The sequence below is a fragment of the Microcaecilia unicolor genome, chromosome 1 (assembly GCF_901765095.1).
Source record: "Microcaecilia unicolor chromosome 1, aMicUni1.1, whole genome shotgun sequence".
In the NCBI taxonomy this organism is placed as follows: Eukaryota; Metazoa; Chordata; class Amphibia; order Gymnophiona; family Siphonopidae; genus Microcaecilia; species Microcaecilia unicolor.
Genome location: NC_044031.1, coordinates 644,232,508 through 644,254,857, shown reverse-complemented (window position 1 = coordinate 644,254,857; position 22,350 = coordinate 644,232,508). Strand labels below are relative to the sequence as shown.

General features: G+C 40.2%; 1 protein-coding gene across 2 annotated transcripts in view; it reads left to right on the top strand.

Moving 5' to 3' along the window:
- Positions 1-9,757: 9,757 nt before the first annotated feature.
- Positions 9,758-22,350, top strand: part of LOC115482298 (transmembrane protein 176B-like) — a 123,937-nt gene continuing 111,344 nt past the window's right edge. For both annotated transcript variants that reach the window (XM_030221999.1, XM_030221991.1), the window contains exon 1: positions 9,758-9,846. The gene's annotated coding sequence lies outside the window, so the exon portion shown is untranslated. The remainder of the gene's footprint in view (positions 9,847-22,350) is intronic.

Sequence of the window (22,350 nt, the reverse complement as noted above, 5' to 3'; positions counted from 1 at the left end):
CTGCAAAGCTGCGACGTGGTCATCTGTCCACACATTCACATCTCATTACTGCCTGCAGCAGGATACCTGACGCGACAGTCGGTTCGGGCAGTCAGTGCTTCAGAATCTGTTCGGGGTTTAGAAACCAACTCCACCCCCCTAGGCTTCCAGGCTACACTCTCAGTTAGTTGAATAAGATGTTAGGTCAATCTCAGTTATGTCCTCGCCGTTGCGAGGCCCAATTGACCATGTTTGTTGTTTTGAGTGAGCCTGGGGGCTAGGGATACCCCATCCATGAGAACAAGCAGCCTGCTTGTCCTCGGAGAAAGAGAATGCTACATACCTGTAGAAGGTATTCTCCGAGGACAGCAGGCTGATTGTTCTCACATACCCGCCCGCCTCCCCTTTGGAGTTGTGTCTTCCCTTGTCTTTGTCTTGCTACATATGGGACTGACGAACACGAGCCGGTTTGGGCGGGAAGACGGCTGGTCATGCGCGGTGCGCATCGGCGCGCGAGGACTAGCAAAGGCCTTTGCTAGTGAAGGTTCCGGTTGGAGGGGGCTGCCGTGGACGTCGCCATCAGTGAGAACAATCAGCCTGCTGTCCTCGGAGAATACCTTCTACAGGTATGTAGCATTCGCTTTAGCTTCTTGTTTAAAATTAACCAAGGAGGAACAACTCTATTATTCTGTCTCATTGTATTTCCAGTTTTGGCACAGTATAATTTATTACCAGAACAAAATATAAGAAAACCAATGGGCTGCATTAGGTGCTTATAGCCCATTTAGTTATGTTTAACAAATGAGAGAAATATTTATTTTTATTATTTTGACTCATGAAAACCACTTGTCCCTGAAACATGCTCTAAACAGAATAATCCATTTGTACAAAAGAGATGAGTCAAAGATGTGATTCCATGTGCCCCAATGAAAGGAGAGTTTAATTTTAATTCAGTTTAATTTCAGTATATTCCTGCTTTATAACACCAGGCTTCTCAAGGAAGATTACAACAACAGTTAAGATGAACCCAAAATCTCCAGCCTGGAACTGGGTAACTTGGCATTTCTGTGGGCTGATGCCAGGCCACAGAACAATATCAAAGATTTGGTTCTTTATTCTGATGAGGGTTGGTCTGTGTTCCGCATGTGATCGAGGTTAGAGATTCTGCTGGCATGTGGTTTGTGTGTAGATCTATATCAGTCTGACTTTTTTAATATTCAATGCTGCCTTTTTAAGGTACTGTTATTGGTATTTGTGTGTTCAGAATTGGTGTTAAGATTTGCTACATAGGCTCTAAGAAGCTTCTTCATAATACATTAGTGTTATTTAACAAAGAGTCTGGCAGTGAAGGGATTTTGTATTGCTATTACTGAGGTCCTACCAGAATTCGAATGTGCCATTGCTATAATTATTTTTGCAGGATACTTTGATGTTTGCCATTATTATAGACTGGACAGTCTGGTCAACTTTAAGTGTTGCTTGTCTAGTAATTAATATGCAAAATTTTATGTATGTTCTATATACTATTAATCAGAGGGTAGAAGAGACCAATTTAAATTACACGAGAACAGACCTCTCCTAGGGGTGCCAGCTAGAGCATACACTGTTTAGCCAATAGCACATTTAAAGCTGCCGTAGTAGTAGTTACACAGGTATGTGTTCACTTAACCATGAAAGTGCTGCTATTCTGTCCATTTACAGACACCAAGTGGCACATACTCTGAAGCTTTGGGTGTGCAATTGCTTTGGGTGATGTGTGCTTTGGCTGGCACTTTTGGGAGAGGTTTCTTCTCGTGAAATTTTATGTATGAAACGGTTGTAACCTGTCTAGAATTGTGGGACAGTGCAGGATTGACATTTTTAAATGTACTTAAAACCTTTCTGTGTTCCATTAAGTATATATGTGGTTTATGTTGATGCAGGTCAACTGTTGGGCAGATTATTTACTTAGGTTATAAAGATTCGAAATACCTAACTTCCTGATTCTCAACTCTCCCCAACCTGTAGCACACATGGTGGTTAAGAAAAGCACAAGCATGCTGTCTGTCAAATTTTCTGTGATACACTTCCCAGAAGTTGGTGACAAGCTGCTAGAATGTGGCATGGACTGGATATGGCTAACTGATGCATATTCTCTGAGACTTGCTGAATTACCCTGATCTTATGAGAATTTGAGGGTGTATGGGGGGGGGGGGGGGATTATTGGTTTCCTTTTTATTCTTTTTACTTCTTATTTCTGTTTAGGTTTTAGCTTGTGAAGAAGGAAATGAATGGTTGGTTCCTTAAGCTTCCTGTGCTAAAATTGGTTGTTTCTTATAGTATATGTCATGCACTGAAGAACCAGGGTGCATTATTTGCATTTAGTGCAATTCTGAAAAAAGCCATCTCAGTTTTGACGGTTTTGTATATGTTTTCTGTATTCACTAAAGAGATGATGGGAGAAAATTAATACATTGGAGCGTACCACTGCATGATCATGGGGCCTTCTACTTCCCTAACAAAATCTTGTAATTCCCCCCCCCCCCCCTATAGTCTACCTGTTCTCTCCTTTCTTGTAGATATTCTTTCACCCTACTTCTGTATGCTACCTCTATATAATGCTTCTTTCCCTTTTCTTCGTTTGTCTACTCACTAACATTTTTTAAATATATATTGTTTTGTGAATCGATACGTTTCACGTAGGAGGTATATCAAGTCTCAATAAAGTAAACAATAATCCACATGACAGTCTAATTCTCTTTCATTTCTTTATCCAACCAACCTACCAACCAGTGATCTCATTCCTGTTTGCTCCGTTGATAAGATCTCACCTGCTCAGCACTAACATTTCCTGTATTTGAACAGTGTGGGAGTAGTGCAGAGGATGTGGAGCTTCAGCTGAAGGTCGCTTGGCCTTCTTTTTATTGATGCACTTAGCGTGTTTTTCCTGTTTCTTCTGGCCTATGTTTAAGTTTCAGTGCTGCTTACATGATCTGTTAAATAATGTTGTTTTTTTTAATCCAGATAAAACATTTTAATAATGTTCTGGGACCAAAGTCTCTGAGTAACTGGAACAAGAGTCAAATAAATCTAAATCCTGACACTGATTTCTTGTTGGGTCAAGAAAGGACACGGTCTTGGAGAGACAAAGACCCCTGATTTCTCTATTTCTCTTGGCCTTCAGCTATCCAGCCCTTTCCTTCGTTCCTCTCCTTGTCTCAATATTCTTTTTCTCCTTTTCCTTTTTCTCTTTATTTATTTGTTACATTTGTATCCCACATTTTCCACCTATTTTCAGGCTCAATGTGGCTTACATAATACCGTGAAGGCGTTTTCCAACACCGGTTGAGAAACAAATACAGAGTGATGTTATAGTCTAATAGGTTCATAGTTGCAGACGCGATTAGGAATAGTAGAGAAAGAGAGAATAGAGTGTTTGTTACGAAGTTTGGTTACGTTGTGTTGCAGGGGTTTAGGCACTGAGGTTGGGTCAGAGGGGTATGCCTTTTCAAACAGGTGGGTCTTTAGTGATTTCCGGAAATTAAGATGGTCATATGTTGTTTTCACAGCTTTTGGTAGTGCATTCCGCAATTGTGTACTTATGTAGGAGAAGCTGGATGCATAGCTTGATTTATTTTTGAGTCCTTTGCAATTTGGGTAGTGGAGATTTAAGTATGTTCGTGTAGATCTGGCTGCATTTCTGGTTGGGAGGTCAATGAGGTTAGTCATGTATCCTGTGGTTTCGCCATAGATAATTTTATGGACCCAGGTGCAGATTTTGAAAGCTATGCGTTCTTTGATTGGGAGCCAGTGTAGTTTTTCTCGGAGGGGTTTGGCGCTTTCAAATCATGTTTTTCCAAATATGAGCCTGGTTGCTGTGTTTTGAGCGGTCTGAAGTTTTTTTAATAATTGCTCTTTGCATCCCGCATAGACTCCGTTGCAGTAGTCGGCGTGGCTTAGTACCATTGATTGTATCAGGTTGCGGAAAGCTTCCCTTGGGAAGAATTGTTTCAGGCATTTGAGTTTCCACATTGAGTGGAACATTTTCTTGGTTGTAGAGTTTGACTACTAGTTGGATGGATGCTACTGGGCGGTAGTTGGTAAGTTCTTTTATATTTTTCTTGGTATTTTTTGGTATAGAGGTGAGTAGGATGTTGCCATTTTCCTTGGGGAAGAGACCTTGTTGGAGCATGTAGTTTAGGTGAGATGTGAGGTCTGTTATGAAGTGGTCGTGGGCGGATTTTATTAGGTAGCTGAGGCAGGTGTCCAATTTGCAGTGAGTATTGGAGAACCTGCGGTTCGCCTGGGTAATTGTTTCCCACCATTTCCCTTCTTCATCCCTCTGTTCCTGTTCACCAGGATTGGTAATTTTTGCTGGATCAGCAGCTAAACACAGCTCCAGTGGTCTCTGGGGGCCTGGAAAACTGGAATTCTGTTTATTTATCCAGATAAGGCATTTTAATAATGTTCTGGGACCAAACCCTCTGAGCGACTATAATAAGAGTCATGCAAATCTAAATACTGCCACTGAGTTTTGTTGAGTCAAGAAAGGACAAGGGCTTGGAGAGACATTCCTCTCTTTATTTCTCTTGGCCTTCAACTATCCATCCCTTCCCTTCTCTCCTCTCTTCATCATAATATTCTCTCTCTCCTTTTCCTTTTCCTCTTTTCCCATTTCTCTTCACCAGGATTAGTCATTTATGCTGAATAAGGTTCCTGTGCGCAAAAGTCGCCATTAAATAGGGCAGCCAAGGTTGAACTTACTGTTTTGCAAACAGCAACCAATGCTCAAAGAGAATCACATGCAAATCCGATGCACGTAAAAGCACCTAGCACAAGCACAGAACAGTGCTATGTTCTGCGCATGTGCTAGGCACTTTTTCTACTAAGTTACCTGAATACCACCGCTTATACCCTTGCATGTTATCCCGTGCAATAGATGGAAAATACAGTCTTCCCTTCATCCATAGTACCTGAAGATTGGAGGGTGGCCAATGTGACACCAATTTTTAAAAAGGGTTCCAGGGCTGATCTAGGAAATTACAGACCGGTAAGCCTGACATCAGTATCAGGCAAAATAGTAGAAACTATTATAAAGAATAAAATTACAGAACACATAGACAAATATGGTTTAATGGGGCAGAGTCAGCGTGGGTTCAGCCAAGGGAAGTCTTACCTCACCAATTTGCTTCAAGAGCAACCAAAATGAAAAAGGGGATGGAACTCCTCTCATATGAGGAAAAGCTAAAGAGGTTAGGGCTCTTGAGCTTGAAAAAAAGACAGATAAGGGGAGATATGATTGAGGTCTGCAAAATCCTGAATGGTGGAGAACGAGTAAATCGATTTTTTACTTGTTCCAAATGTACAAAGACTAGAGGACACTCAAGGAAGTTATACGGAAATAATTTTCAAGCAAATAAGAGGAAATATTATTTCACTCAACGAATAGTTAAGCTCTGGAACTCTTTACTGGAGGATGTAGTAAAGCGGTGAGTGTATCTGGGTTTAAAAAAGGTTTGGACAAGTTCCCGGAGGAAAAGTCCACAGTCTGCTATTGAGACAGACATGGGGAAGCAACTGCTTGCACTGGGATTGGTAGCATGGAGTGTTGCCAGGATTTGGGTTTCTGCCAGGTACTTGTGACCTGGCTTGGCCACTGGAAACAGGATACTGGGCTAGATGGACCATTGGTCTGACCCAGTATGACTACTCTTATGTTCTTATGCACACTGTAAGCTTTGCTTTCTAGACTTAATTGTTGATGCAGGAAACAGGAGTAGATAGAGCAGAGAAAAGCCCTCAATCCTGTCATTCCCCATCCACATGATAGATTATTAAGATGGTTATTTATATACCTTCTACAAGCCCAAAAGCTGTCTAGAGAGCAGTGGTTTTCAACCCAGTTCTCAGAGCTCACCTGACCAGTTAGGTTTTCAGGATACCCACAATGAAATGCATGAGAGAGATTTGCATGCAATGCAGGAAGTACATGCTAATAATACATAATAATACTTTTTTTTAGTGTGCAAATCTTTCTCATGCATATTTATTGTGGGTATCCTGAAAACATGACTGGCCAGGTGGTCTTTGAGGACTGGGTTGAAAATCACTAGTCTAGACTAGTAGTTTTCAACCCAGTCCTCAGGGAATACTTGGTTAGTCAGGCTTTTAGGCTACGTACAAGCAATATGCATGAGAAAGATTTGCTTACTAAGAAAGTGCATGCAAATCTATCATCATACAGTGGTGGAAATAAGTATTTGATCCCTTGCTGATTTTGTAAGTTTGCCCACTGACAAAGACATGAGCAGCCCATAATTGAAGGGTAGGTTATTGGTAACAGTGAGAGATAGCACATCACAAATTAAATCCGGAAAATCACATTGTGGAAAGTATATGAATTTATTTGCATTCTGCAGAGGGAAATAAGTATTTGATCCCCCACCAACCAGTAAGAGATCTGGCCCCTACAGACCAGGTAGATGCTCCAAATCAACTCGTTACCTGCATGACAGACAGCTGTCGGCAATGGTCACCTGTATGAAAGACACCTGTCCACAGACTCAGTGAATCAGTCAGACTCTAACCTCTACAAAATGGCCAAGAGCTGTCTAAGGATGTCAGGGACAAGATCATACACCTGCACAAGGCTGGAATGGGCTACAAAACCATCAGTAAGACGCTGGGCGAGAAGGAGACAACTGTTGGTGCCATAGTAAGAAAATGGAAGAAGTACAAAATGACTGTCAATCGACAAAGATCTGGGGCTCCACGCAAAATCTCACCTCGTGGGGTATCCTTGATCATGAGGAAGGTTAGAAATCAGCCTACAACTACAAGGGGGGAACTTGTCAATGATCTCAAGGCAGCTGGGACCACTGTCACCACGAAAACCATTGGTAACACATTACGACATAACGGATTGCAATCCTGCAGTGCCCGCAAGGTCCCCCTGCTCCGGAAGGCACATGTGACGGCCCGTCTGAAGTTTGCCAGTGAACACCTGGATGATGCCGAGAGTGATTGGGAGAAGGTGCTGTGGTCAGATGAGACAAAAATTGAGCTCTTTGGCATGAACTCAACTCGCCGTGTTTGGAGGAAGAGGAATGCTGCCTATGACCCAAAGAACACCGTCCCCACTGTCAAGCATGGAGGTGGAAATGTTATGTTTTGGGGGTGTTTCTCTGCTAAGGGCACAGGACTACTTCACCGCATCAATGGGAGAATGGATGGGGCCATGTACCGTACAATTCTGAGTGACAACCTCCTTCCCTCCGCCAGGGCCTTAAAAATGGGTCGTGGCTGGGTCTTCCAGCACGACAATGACCCAAAACATACAGCCAAGGCAACAAAGGAGTGGCTCAGGAAGAAGCACATTAGGGTCATGGAGTGGCCTAGCCAGTCACCAGACCTTAATCCCATTGAAAACTTATGGAGGGAGCTGAAGCTGCGAGTTGCCAAGCGACAGCCCAGAACTCTTAATGATTTAGAGATGATCTGCAAAGAGGAGTGGACCAAAATTCCTTCTGACATGTGTGCAAACCTCATCATCAACTACAGAAGACGTCTGACCGCTGTGCTTGCCAACAAGGGTTTTGCCACCAAGTATTAGGTCTTGTTTGCCAGAGGGATTAAATACTTATTTCCCTCTGCAGAATGCAAATAAATTCATATACTTTCCACAATGTGATTTTCCGGATTTAATTTGTGATGTGCTATCTCTCACTGTTACCAATAACCTACCCTTCAATTATGGGCTGCTCATGTCTTTGTCAGTGGGCAAACTTACAAAATCAGCAAGGGATCAAATACTTATTTCCACCACTGTACATCTTCATTGTGGATATCCTGAAAACCAGACTTGCTTGGTAGTCCTTGAGGACTAGGTTGAAAACCACTTGTCTAGAGTGCTGAGATCAGGGAGAGGGGGAGAGAGGCAAACAGCAGCCCGTACATTCACCCCTCCCAATCAGTGATGGGCAGAACAGCCAGAACTAGCAGGTGGTCTGGCAGCTAAACAAGGAAGCGCAGAGTCTTAATATGTGCGTGCTGAAATCTTGCCATCTGCTTGCCTACTCAGAAGCAGACTTTCTATTATGGAATGGGCAGAATCGCAGAAGCCTTCGGCACATGTGTCCTGAGGCCCCTGTGATTCTGTAGTGTGATGTGATGAATTTACAGAATTATTAATTGTGCTGGATTTACGGGGGGGGGCTCCCAGCTCCCACCTCCCACCTCCCACCTCCCACTAGACTATCAGGGATTGTTTTTTGTGACTGCCACCTGGGCATTTGGTATGGAGTGGGGCCATTAGACCACTAGGGAGTTAATATTGGGTAGAGGGTGGGGGAATGTTTTTTTGGGGACACGGTTATGGGGATATTTATTTATTTGTTACATTTGTACCCTGCACTTTCCCACTCATAGCAGGTTCAATGCGGCTTACACAGTAGTAGGATTACAAAGTATAATGTAGAGAAAGCAGGCTAAGCTTAGCTTAGCAGAGTAATGGGGATGTGTAGATAGGTAATATTATAAGGGAGAGGGGGTAGATGAGGTAGGAGGAGGTGCTGGTTTTAGGCTAGATTAAGATAATCAGGGGAAAGGGTCAAGGTAAGTAAAGGGAAAAGTTGGAGGAGGCGTGGTCTGAGTTGTAGCAGAATTAGGTGATGAATAGGTGGGTTCGTAGGGTTAGGTCGTGTTGTTAGGATAAGCTTTCTTAAATAGATGGGTTTTCAACAATTTTCTGAAGGGTAGGTAGTCTTTAATAGAACAAGCGGGTCTGGGTAAGGCGTTCCAGAGTTCACTGCCTTTTCTGCATGTGGTGGCATGCTTTTTTTTGTTTGTTTTTGAATGTCAATTTTTCCTATTAACTGCCTAAGCCAACCACTGATCAGGCAGTGACAGGAAAGTTGACATTTTAGAGCACTAATTTCACAGTACTACTACTACTTAACATTCCTAGAGCGCTACTAGGGTTACGCAGCACTGTACAATTTAACAAAGAGAGACAGTCCCTGCTCTTTAGACTGAAGTCTCTGCCTTTGAGCAACAGCCCCACAGACAGTTCTTTGTAATGACTCAAACCCACCCACTACTGAATACCACTCCTCCATGCACATATAGACCTCACATCCTTCCAGTGCTTACATCATCCAGCCACTATCCAAACAGCCCCACACTCACTCATATCACCCAATCAGTGAAACTATTAATGTATTTTTGAATAGTCAGCCTAGCCTCTGCCTGGTGAGAGAGTGTGTGTGTGTGTGGGGGGGGGGGGGGGGGGGGGGGGGGGTCTGAGCAGCAGATTGAGAAGGCAGGTTTACACTGAATATGGACCAGTCAGGTACTACTATGCTTTCAATCTGGGAAGAATTAGATATGAATCCATATCAATGAACAATTCAAACCAGGTCTGGTTTTACTCCACATCATGTACAGAGATGTGGTTCTGATTACAAAGACCATGGTCTGATCCAGTGATATGAAGTAATGTGCTCACAGGCTTTAATACTATCACTTATTTCTATAGCACTACGACACATACCCAGTGTAGAAGACAATCCCTGTTTGACAGTTTACAATCAATTCAAGACAAACAAACAGGACATGTAGATCTACCAACATGTGAAATCTCCTAATAGCGGTGAAATGAGGGAAAGCTAATGAAAGGGTTATAATTTATACCTGCAGTTTATACTCGGTAAGAGTTGCTCCTAGACCTCACTGCTCACTCCCCTCCCATCCCTCTCCCATTCCTCCTCTTTGTGGGCCGTCCCTTAAAGAGCTGCTGCCTCAGCCTGATGCTGTAGTTTGTCTGAGCTGTGTCTTGGGAGAGGGTGGCTGTGTTTTAGATTGCTGTTGGGAACTGTTTCTGTGATCCAGGTATGATTAAGGGTTTTTGTTTTTCAAGTGCATAACTGTTTTATATAGGTTTCTACCTGAACAGGAAGTCAGAAAGAGGAGGGTGTAAGAGAGCAGAAGGCACTGGCTGCTGAAGCAGGGGAGAGGATTTTCCAAGGCTCTGATTCCCGGCAGAGAGGGCCACTAGGTTAGATTGAGACCAGGAGGAGAAGCTATCTAGCTCATTATATGGTTTGAACCAGTAGGCAGAGTCACGAGTACACCCTAAACAATAGCAAACTTTATTGAAAGCAATAGTAAAAGATTGTTAGAAATAATGGATTGCCTGTGCATGGCCCATCTGTAAAAAGTCAAAAGCTGTTCCAGTTGGAATGGATAGGCAGTGCCTTAAAAGGTGGAGGACAAAATATTTTTTGTATTTTTTATTTTACAGCATTTATTTTAAAGCATCCCATATGTAAATACAAACATCATGAAGTCACTAAAACAGCTTGAGAGATCTGAACGAAAGAAAATATGTATTTTTATTTTTTTTACTTATGAAAACCACTTGGTTTTCATAAGTAAAAAAAATAAAAATACATATTTTCTTTCGTTCAGATCTCTCATTTATTTAAACATAACTAAATGGGCTATAAGCCCATAATGCAGTCCATTGGTTTTCTTCTATTTTGTCCTTGTGATGACTTATACAGTGCCAAAGCTGGAAATACAAGGGTTCGCTTATTAAAGCTTAGCTTGAGTTATCTGCAGCAGGGCCCATAGGAATAAAATGGGCCCTGCTGCAGATAACTCGAGCTAAGCTTTATTGAAAGACCCCCACAGTGAGGCAGAATAATAGAATTCAGTAACATCCAGTTGTATTTGCATTGTTATAATTGTGTTTGCCTTTGGTAATAAATGAGAAAACGCTGTTGGGAAAACTTTATTGAAGAAATAAACATATATCACAGAACTGGAAAATGTTGGCACATTTAGGACTAGGTTTACTAAGTGATGCTATAGGCGAGTTAGCGATTTTAACATTTGTAAATGGTGTATGCGTGTTAAACGCTAATGCGCCCATAGAAATATAAAGGCGCGTTAAAAACGCTAATGCACCTTAGTAAACATACCCCTTAGAGTGACTCTGGACTTCTGTCGCTGTGCTCTCATTATTTACTATTTTTCTTTTGAATAGTAGTAGTAAACAATATTAAGTGTATTTTTATAATATACCAATGCATTCCACAAAACAAAAGGAGCAAGTTCCCACAAACCATCTTTCTCTTTTGATCTAGGCACAGGGGAAAAAAGATCAACATAATTCATGTTTAATGTAGTTTATAACTACCAAAAATAAGTAAATAAACAGAAACTCTGAATGTTGAGCACCTGATTCTCATAACATGGTGTCTGTTTTAGTGGTCTTTTACTAGGAGAAAAAAAAACTCTCTGCATGAATATAACACGTGCTAGGGTGTCCCTATAACCACAAATGACACACTAATTACGATTTATAACAAATACTACTCTGCCTATGAAAAGTTATTCCATTATTATACTTACTTTGTGTACATCTTTATGCTGCACAAGCTGGCATGTTTGAAAATGAAAGTGAGATTAAATAAAAATGCTACCAACAATAAAGAATGATAATGTGGCTGCAGCAGCTCATAGGTTTGTTTGCTTTGAGTATATGTAGAACGATGACTGCGTGGGGAAGGGGCAACATAGACTAACCTAAGTGGCACATCATGCAGTCTCTTATTCTCAATCAAACCTTCTTGGGACAGTAAAAGCCATATTGTGTCAGCTCCTAGCAAGCCATTAAGGGCCTGGCCTGTGTAGGATTTCTTTTTGTTCTTAGCAAAAGCAGGCTTTTTCTAACAGGTCTTTCTTTTCTGGTTCATATGTAACAAAAAAATATATTTTATAGACAAATGTAGGTGTTATCCAGAACTACAAGATTCCCAGGATTGAAAATTTTGGACCTCCATTCTAATGTGTTGTGTGGTACTTTATTCTGTGTAAATCAATGCTGCAGGTTTCAAAGTGCACCAGGATGGGGTTGTAACAAATCAAGGAGCGGCCTAGACACTTCCTCCTGGAACTGATAAACTTGGCAGCTCTTTAAAAAGTGCGACTGTTTCTTTTTCTGCCTGCTTTTAAACTATTGAGTGCAAATCTTTTTATTTTTTTTAAGTAACAGAATATGTATACAAAATGATGTGCTCAAACGGATAAAAAAACTGAAGCGTTCATTATCCCTTTTCTTATTTTCTGACGTCTAGATTTTTGTTAACCTCTGTGAGCATTTATTTAATTCCATTATATTGGACATATTCATCTGCTGGTCCTAGTGGCACCTGTTAATTAATACATCACCTAATACAGCTTCAGTGTTGGACATTATGGCTCTTTTTTAAACTTTTATAGGTAATGTGTATAAAACTGATTTGATATCTGTCAAGGAGAGTCAAAGGAGGGGTGTCTCCAGCGGAGCTCTCTGTGTATTTCCTGTGCAAGTAGAGTGCTGGCATCTGTGATTCACCCACTCCATTTGAAGTCTAGGAATGAAGTTGGTCCAGGTTCTTCTGTTGTCAGTTTGTCAATATCCTTGCAGTTAGGGACAGACACAAACAAGGATAGTTAGTGAGTCCAGGACACATGGAGGGGCATAATCGAACGTTGCCGGCAAACTAGTTCGCCGGCGATCTATTTTGGTGGCGGCGCAACAGCTGGCCGGAACTGTATTATCGAAAAAGATAGCCGGCCATCTTTTTTTCCGATAATACAGCTTAGCCCGGCCAAATGCCACAGTTCGCCCGGTTTGAGATCGCCGTTTTTGTTTTTCAGCGATAATGGGAAAAAAATTCCGGCCATCTCAAACCCCACAAAATCCAAGGCATTTGGTCATGGGAGGAGCCAGCATTTGCAATGCACTGGTCCCCCTCACATGCCAGGGCACCCTAGGGGGCACTTCTAAAAATGTTTAAAAAATACAAAAAAAGCTCCCTTACCTTGGGTGCTGAGCCGCCCCCAAACCCACTCCCCACACCTCTACACCATTACCGTAGCCCTTATGGGTGAAGGGGGGCACTTACATGTGGGTACAGTGGTTTTTTTTTTGGGGGGGGGTGGACCTGGGTCTGCCTGCCTGAAGTGCACTGCACCCATTAAAAACTGCTACAGGGATTTGCATACTGCTGTCAGGGAGCTGGGTATCACAATAGAGGCTGGCAAAAAAGTGCTTTATTTTAATTTTTTTTAGTGTGGGAGGGGGTTGGTGACCACTGGGGGACTATGGGGAGGTCATCCCCCATTCCCTCCAGTGATCATCTGGTGGGTTAGGGCACCTTTTTGAGGCTTGGTCATGAAAATAAAAGGACCAAGTAAACACGGTGAAATACTGCTTAATGCCGCTTTTTTTTTCCATTATCCGCGAAAGCCGGCCATCTGGTAGCCACGCCCATGCCCGCCCATGTCCCGCCTTCGCTAAGCCGCCGACATGCCCCCTTGAACTTTCGCCTGCGAGGCGACGGGAAAGCGGCGATGCTGTCAAAAAAGCCGCTTTCGATTACACTGATTTCGCCGCTTTTGAGAGATTGCCGCCATTTCACCGCTTTTGAGAGATCACCGGCTATCTCCCGATTTATGTTGGGAAAAGGCCGGCAATCACTTTCGAAAATAAGCCTGACAGTCAACAGGAAAATTAAAAAGCAGCCAAAAGACGAATCTCTTGTACAGAAATCATATTCTGGTAATACTGGCTCCAAAAAGTTAATGGCTGAAATGATATTAACACTTGTCTCTTTAGAGTGAGGTACATAAAACAGATGAGACTGCCAGTAATCTGGGTTTCTCTTCTGTTGTCACCATTTTTCTCTGTCACTAACCTTTTACTATTAGGCTTATGAGTAAAAAGGTGTTTTCACTTCACCATTGGATGGTTGAAACCTGGGAGCATTTAAAATCTTTTTTTTTGTGTGTGACTAGATGAAAAGAAAAAGATGGCATGTGGGAACTTGCTCCTTTTTGTTTTATGGTTTGCAGTGGTATATTATAAAAATGCACTTATTTTTTATTATTAATATTTAAAAGACAGATATTGAATGATGAGGGCAGTCACTTTCATGCAGAACTCCAGTCAATCTAAATGTACCAACATTGTCTAGTTCAGCACACTATTAGCCGCCAAGTTAATACAAGGTTACTTATGTTCAATGGAAAATAAGTCAGTTGGCTCAGGCAGCTTGCTATGTGAATATTACTACTACTACTACTACTACTAACTAACATTTCTAAAGCGCTACTAGGGTTACGCAGCGCTGTACAATTTAAACATAGAAGGACAGTCCCTGCTCAAAGAGCTTACAATCTAAAAGACAAGTGTACAATCTAGAGGACGAGTGAACAGTTAATCTGATAGGGTGGATAGATTGGGGCATTCTATATTTCTCAAGCGGTTAGGCGCCGAAGGCAGCATTGAAGAGGTGAGTTTTAAGCAGAGATTTGAAGATGGGTAGGGAGGGGGCATGGCGTATGGGTAAAGGAAGATTGTTCCAGGCATAGGGTGAGGCAAGGCAGAATGAGCGGAGCCTGGAGTTGGCAGTGGTGGAGAAGGGTACTGAGAGAAGGGCTTTGTCCTGTGAGTGGAGGTTACGGGCGGGAACATAGGGGGAGATGAGGGTGGAGAGGTAGTGAGGAGCCGCAGACTGAGTGCATTTGTAGGTAAGGAGGAGGAGCTTGAATTGTATGTGATATCTGATCGGAAGCCAATGAAGTGATTTGAGGAGAGGGGTGATATGAGTATATCGGTTCTGGCGGAATATAAGACGTGCGGCAGCGTTCTGAACAGATTGAAGGGGGGATAGATGGCTGAGTGGGAGGCCGGTGAGGAGTAAGTTGCAGTAATCAAGGCGAGAGGTAATGAGAGCGTGGACGAGAGTTCTGATGGTGTGCTCAGAGAGGAAAGGGCGAATTTTGCTGATGTTGAAAAGGAAGAAGCGACAGGTCTTGGCAGTTTGTTGGATATGCGCAGAGAAGGAGAGGGAGGAGTCGAAGATGACTCCGAGGTTGCGGGCAGATGGGACGGGAGGATGAGGGTGTTATCAACTGAGATAGAGAGTGGAGGAAGAGGAGAAGTGGGTTTAGGAGGAAAGACGAGGAGCTCGGTCTTGGACATGTTCAGCTTCAGATGGCGGTTGGACATTCCATCACAGTTTCATTTTTGCTACCAAGTATTACATTTTAAGGGCATTTGCTTTAAACTTTGTTTAAATTCCTTTATCCAGTTCTTATATGTACGTGGTTTTGCTTTTTTAAACCCAAAGGTGAATCCTAAGGGTGGTGGAACTATTAGGTATAAACTGTTGTTTCTGTTTTTGTGTTTTGAACTGCTTTGGATCCTGTTGATCTGTACATCTGCTGTCTGGAATTTTGGAAGATTGAAATGAGAAACTAAAAATTTGTACTCTTTTTAGAAGTTGTTTACTTTTCCAATATGTGTATGGATGCCTGTTCTGGTGTATGCATTTGATATTTGAATAACCGTCTATACTTATGGCTATGACTTCTGAACATGCGGCATTATTAAAGGACAGACTTTTAAATGCCCAGTTGGGTATATATGCTAATCTCAACTTTGTTAAATATTTCAGACATAGCCATTTGCTCCTATGGTATAACTAAATTCAGTTATTCTCTCACTGTATTTTCAAATGTAAGCCACATTGAACCTGAGTTTGATTGGGATAATGTGTGATGTAAAAACAAACTAAAAAAAATCCTTTATCCTCCACCTTTTTAAGACACTGCCTATCCAGCTGGATGGCAGTGGCACAAGGAAAGCAAGGGCACTATTGACTAAGCCACGCTATAGGCGTTCTAGTGCTATATATGGGTGTCTCTAGCTTTAGCACATGCTAAAAACACTAGCTCGCCTTGGTAAAACAGGGCCCCAAATTTGGTCTAGTGAACATTAAGTCAAAAATAACATTTTCTTTAGCTGGACCCTAGTAGTACCATATTGAACATGCAACCATACTATGCCTCTGTGGCTATGTTCCACTAATAAATTAAACGATGAAGTGGCTTTCTTGAAAGGATGCATGGCTAAGGACACAAACATACGCTTATTTATTCAATATCACAGTTCCTCATGTACAGCCACAAAACAACATTTTAGGGTGGATGGTGTTCACAATGAGCTTCTATTATCCACCAGAAAGAAGAGGAGTTTTCAGTCCTGGCACAGTAAGTCATCATAAGAACAAAATATAAGAAAACCAATGGACTTGTGACAAAACAGGGGATTTATGGCTGTAACTTCTGTTTTTAGGCTGCTTGTATCCCTTCCCAAATTAGCATAAACCAGCCATTCTCGACTGAGAGGGGTAAAAGAAACCAATGCATATGAAAAAGTATATTTTATTCTCTTACCAATACAATAGTTTCTCATGAGAGATCAATTCAGTAACAAGATGTTCACTGAAACTGCCTCTCTGAAATATTCTTCTGAAACAGCTTATATCGTTTGTTTCAGACAATGATTTACATGACTCTCTCTCTGCAAAATGTCTTTCTCGCAGATTATCTGATTTCCAGCATCTAGTTCTTTTAAGCTGTTAAAACAATATTCTTCTGCTGTTTACCCAAGGCCTCTCTTGCCTGTAAGGGGATCATAAATTCCTGAGTTTACACAGGCTCATCTTCTTTAATAAATTACAGACTTCTCAATCTCTGATAGATTCCAAAGTCACACAGACTTATCAATTTCTGACCTTTTAACCCATTTCATAATGCATAACTTGTGCTCATATTTCTACACTTCTTATGGAATGTATGACATTTATTCCCTAGTACATTTCACTTGTTTGGCCAGCAGTTGGTGACTGTCTTTCTTTGTAAAGCTGTTACAGAAGTGACAGTTTCTTCTCGCCTAAAGCTGTGAAGTAATCTTTAGGCTTAGATGGGGAGATGAGAGAGAGAAAGATCTCTTCGCTGAGGACCTATGATCAGTTGTATTTTATAACCTGTGAGCAGCTATATTTTCTGAACTCCCCAGGTAGTAAGTGTTTTAATATTGATTTACTGTTTAATTTACCTGTTATTGTTTGCTTTTCTTTTTCATTTGTTTTATATGGTTCACTGTTCTACTGTGACAATAAACCTGTTGGTTATTGGCTCTGTTTGTCCTGGACTGACTAAGTTGTGGTTTGTGTTTTGGGTGTGGGTGCTTTTAGGAACTGTGGGACCCCCCCCCCCCCCCCCCCCCACTGGAAGTCTGGCCCTAGTGTCCTTAGAAACCACTGGGGAATTAAGTTGCAGGTGAGAGACTTGCCCAGAGGCAAGTGCAACCCCAGCAGGTGGGTGGAAGGGTAGGCCAGAGTAGAGCATGTGTACAGGTTGTAGTGGACCTGAGCAGTGTAGGGGACAGACCCTCCAAGTGGTTGCTGGGTTCTTCTTTCCCCCCCCCCCCCCCCCAAAGTAGGTGCTAGGTGTTTTGTCACAGGACTGCATTAAGGGCTTATAGCCCATTTATGTTTTAAACAAAAGATCTGCATGAAACAATTATTTTTATTTTGACTTATAAAACCACTTACCCCTGAAACATGTTCAAAACAGAATAATCCATTTGTGTGTCTAAAATGTAAACTTCTGCAAAACAGATGATGTGATTCCATGTGCCCCAATGAAAGGAGAGTTTTTAGTTTTACTTCCATTTTAATTTCAATATATTCCATCTTTATAACACCAGGCTTCCCAAAGCAGATTACAACAACAAGATGAACCCATCAGGAAACAGGATATCCTCACTGAAATGTGACCATATGTATTATATAAAACAGTGTAGAAAAATGAGCACAAAACCGAGTTAATAACTGCTGTTCCTACCAGCTAAAATAATTTTTTAAGCTGTTTTAGTGGTATTCAATTTTATTTCATGATTATATCTAGATCGGGGAAGCTTTCAAATAAAGGTGTGAAATTTAAAAAATAAATTCTTTATCCTCCACCTTTTTAAGGCACTGCCTATCCAACTGGAATAGCTGTAGACTTTTTACAGATGGACCATGCATAGGCAGTACATTATTTCTAATCTTTTGCTATTGTTTTCAATAGCATTTGTTATTGTTTTGGGTGTACTAAAAAGACAGCAAGCTCCGCCTACTGGCTTCAGTCCATATAATAGACTCTTATTTTCATCAAATGTTCATATAATAGATGCTTGTTTTCATCTAACGTTTTTGGTCTGCACAACTCCTGCTGAGACTTGTGAGGCAGGGATAGAGCCTGTGCAGCTTGCACATTTCACCCTGAATTTGTTTGCTGCTACTTTCTGAAGACTGAGGCATCCTCATATTGTAGCTTTAAAAAGCTTCTGAAATCTTGGCTCTTCAGCCAGGAGTTTTCTACATAATGCAGGACAAATCTGTCTTACCATATACATTTTTCTTTTGTTGTTTCTCTGAGCATTTATTGTACTCTGCTTAGCTGCCATTTGGATTGGCGGAATATCAAATAAAAGGAAGGAAATAATGGTGGCTAAAAATTTACCTGCAGTGCCCGGGATTTTCCTTCCTCTACTTTTTTCTTTCAGCTGGTTACACTGGGGAAACAGCCTTCCTATCTACATCATACAGCTCTGAGGAAGCTGAATAATGCAGGAGCTTCTAGGCCAGTGGTCATTTTAATTTTTGAGCTGAAAGAGCTTCCCATGCAGGGCCACTTCTGAGCAGTGTGTCTCGGTGGCATCCATCCCCACCAGCTCACCTTCAAACTTCATTGGGGGGTATCCTCAAGGTTGAGTGTTTCCAGATGCATTCTGTGTTGTCTATTTGAAAATGCCTTGTCCTTCTAGCATGCAGAACGTTTCCCCTCCCCCATCCACTTTCCCTTTCTGTCCTGAACTAGGCAGAGTAGCAGAAAAGACAGCCGGGTTCAGCTACCCAGTAAAACTCATTATAATTCATAGCATCATTCAACAAATTCTTTTGGTTAAATCACTTGGAATATTGATTCATAGTCTTTTCTTATTTTACACAGGCCTATTGACTAATACAATTATGTGAAAAGTAGGTGTCATCTTTAATACAAAACCTAACTGGTTATAATTTAGATGTCCTTAAGGCTCCCTTTTACAAAACTGTGTGGTAATGCCGACTAATGATTAGTGCGTGCTAAATGCTAAGACACCAATTATATTCCTATGGGCGTTTTAGCATTTAGCGCACGCTAAATCTGTTATCGTGCCTTAGTATAAAGGCCTCTTAGTGAAATGTCACTTCTCCATCCTAGAAAACAAAGGGGCAGACGATCTGCAAACTCCAAGATGGAAACTGTACAAAGCAGATCGTAGATAAACCAAAAAATATATTAAAAAATATATTTATTGATATAGTGAAAATCAAAATAAAATATGCATACAGTGGATAGCCCGACACAGGCCGTGTTTCGCCCAACTGGGCTGCTTCAGGGGCTAAGAAATAATAATAGATAAATAAATATAAATCATATGACAATAATATTGTAAAAAGATATCATACAAATTATATAACTTCTTGGAGACAACAAAATTAGTATAACTTAGATAAATAAATATATAAATAAAAATCATATGACAATAATATTGTAAAAGGATATCATACAAATTATATGACTTCTTAGAGACAACAAAATTAATATAACTTCTTAAAGACAACGAAATTAGTAATAAAATAATATAAGATCCCACAGTATTCAAATTATGATAAAATCCCACAGTATTAGAATTTTAAGAAAATATATGTATGGTAAAACAATAATAACTACTAATATATCTGCGACATATATATACATATATATTACAGAATTGCAAAAATATATTATACCAACATCTAAAAAGGACACATGGAAAAACAGAGATAATTTCTAATTATGAACTCAAAAATACCATATGCACCAGACAGCCATCTTCTACAATATACTATATCAAACACCCACCTAGAGAAATGTTTCCTCACTACCAAGCACGGGATATGCTTTGGAAAAAGCAACTATAGATATAAAGGAAAAGAAAAAGAAAAAATGATAAAAGAACAAACATATAGTGAAAAGATCTCTTGAAAGAAATGTATATATATGAAAAACTCACGTGTATGAACAGAATCTTTAAAAAAACGGCTCATTCAGAGATACAAAAGCAAAGGATTGATAAACCTGCATAAAATAAAACTTAAATGTAAGGAGGACTGTTACATCGGGGGACAACTATATCGGGGGAATACTATGAAAGGCTATATTATTAAGCGTAGATCTTCTTACTTAAATAAGAGGAGTTAAATCCCAAGCCGTGAACTTCCGTGGTAGTATCACAGCGTCTGCTATCGGGAGTATAGTAACTATGTTAACCTGTTTTAAAACGATGATACGGTGACATATTATTTTATTTAATCCGGGCTCAGTATTGAAAGGTATTATAATCAAGAAGAAGTAAATAGAACTTACCTGAAATCATATGAACAGTCTCTAAACTCTGAGTTTGCCGAAAAAGCTACGTCGAAGAACCGGAAGTATATTTAAAGGGAAGTGGAGGTCAAAAGTCAAATGCCATGTTAAAAAAATATTCATTATTCCGAATGCAGGTTATGAATAATAATCACCAATGGATAAGAATATTAAAACGTACTTATATTTAAAAATTACTAACGTTGGAAGGACATAGGAGTATGAACAAATAGGCAGGCTTAGAAAATAGCCAATCAGAATGGCCGCAATGACTCAAACAACGGGTCATAATTTGAACCGAAAAAAAAATATATATATATATGTGTAAACTAGAAGAGACAACTTATATAGTGGAAAATTTGATTAAAAAGTCAATGGACACCACGAAAATAAGGATCATCTCATTTTTAAAGAAATTTTTTTTAAAAAAACGGAGATGGGGGTTAAAGGTCATCTTGTTTGCTTACACATGTTCATTTAATCAATGGGAAGGCACAAATCGTCACTATATTAACAAACAAATAGAATGGGGGACAATATAATAAATAAATAAATAAAGAATAAAAATAAAATTAAGGAGAAAGATGTAAGAAGAAAAATAATAATAATAATAATAATAATAAAAAATAAAAAATAAATAATAAAAAATCAATATAATAATAATAATAAAAAATCAACCAAGGGGCACTAAAAATTAGAAAATAATATAGTATAGTATATTATACATTGTTAAGATGGATGTCTAATGTACCTACTTATACTAAAAATCATAAAAATACAGAATAATCCGTTTCACCATTTAGACCATATGGATGGAGGGTATTTAACATAAAAATAAATTCTTGTTCTTTCCGTAATAGATACATATCAGTCGGTCCACCTCTCCATTTGCTTTTATATACAAAAATTGCACAGAACCTATAGTCATCAAATTTATGACCTAATGATATTGAATGTTGTACTAGTGGTTTGTCTATTAGTTTTCGTTTAATTGCACTTCTGTGTTCAATAATTCTAGTATTAAGTTTCCTTTTTGTTTTTCCCACGTACACCAATTTACAAGGACACATAGCAGTATATACAACGTTGCTAGTTTGGCAATTTGAAAAATGTCGAAGATGAATGTCTCTATTTGCTGATGGTACATAGAGATTCTTGGTCTTAGTATTAACTTTACAAACTGAACATTTCCCACAACAGGTTTAGAACCATTTCATCAGAAGAGAGTAATAGTTGCATACAAACGAGAACGTAATTTGAGAGACCTTTTAGTTCCCTCTGCATTACCTGATGTTCCTAATACACTAAATAAATTGCCAACTGGCCATTTCCCTTGTGGGAAATGTTCAGTTTGTAAAGTTAATACTAAGACCAAGAATCTCTAAGGTTTCAGATACATATGAGGATTCATAGGTTGTACTGTAATGATGGGCTACATCTTTCTGTGACAGGAAAAATTATCCTCGGGGACAAATTCTGACAGTATGTTTCTAGACACTTAAACTAGAGGATGGGGGTGACAAAAGGAAACAAGGGAATTCAGAGTCATACCTAGAAAAACCATGATGGTAGATGGGAAGGTCATGTAAATAACGATAACCATGCTGACTCAATTAGCACATGGAAAGCAGTAAGCACAAGATCTGTAAGCCTTGATGTCTGAACTTGGAAATTGTTGCTATTACAGAGACATGGTTCAATACTGGGTATAATAATTTTAGAAAGTATAGGGAGGGCTGAAGAAGTGGAGGAGTGGTGTTTTTTTTGTGAAAAATAATAGCAGAGTAGCTGAAATACAGAGTACCTGGGGAAAGGAAGCAGCTATATGGTTCATCTTGGAAATAGAAGATGGAACTTGGGTCCACACGGGTGTTATCTACAGACCTCTAGCACAAATGGAGAAGCTGGACAAGGGCCTGATAGAAGATATTCTTAAGCGTGGTATGAAAGAGGAGGTGCTATTGGGAGATTTCCACTTGCCTGATGTTGATTGGAATGTCCTGTTGGCAGAACGGAAAGAAGCAGGGAGTGTGGCTGCCTTGCTTAGACAACTGG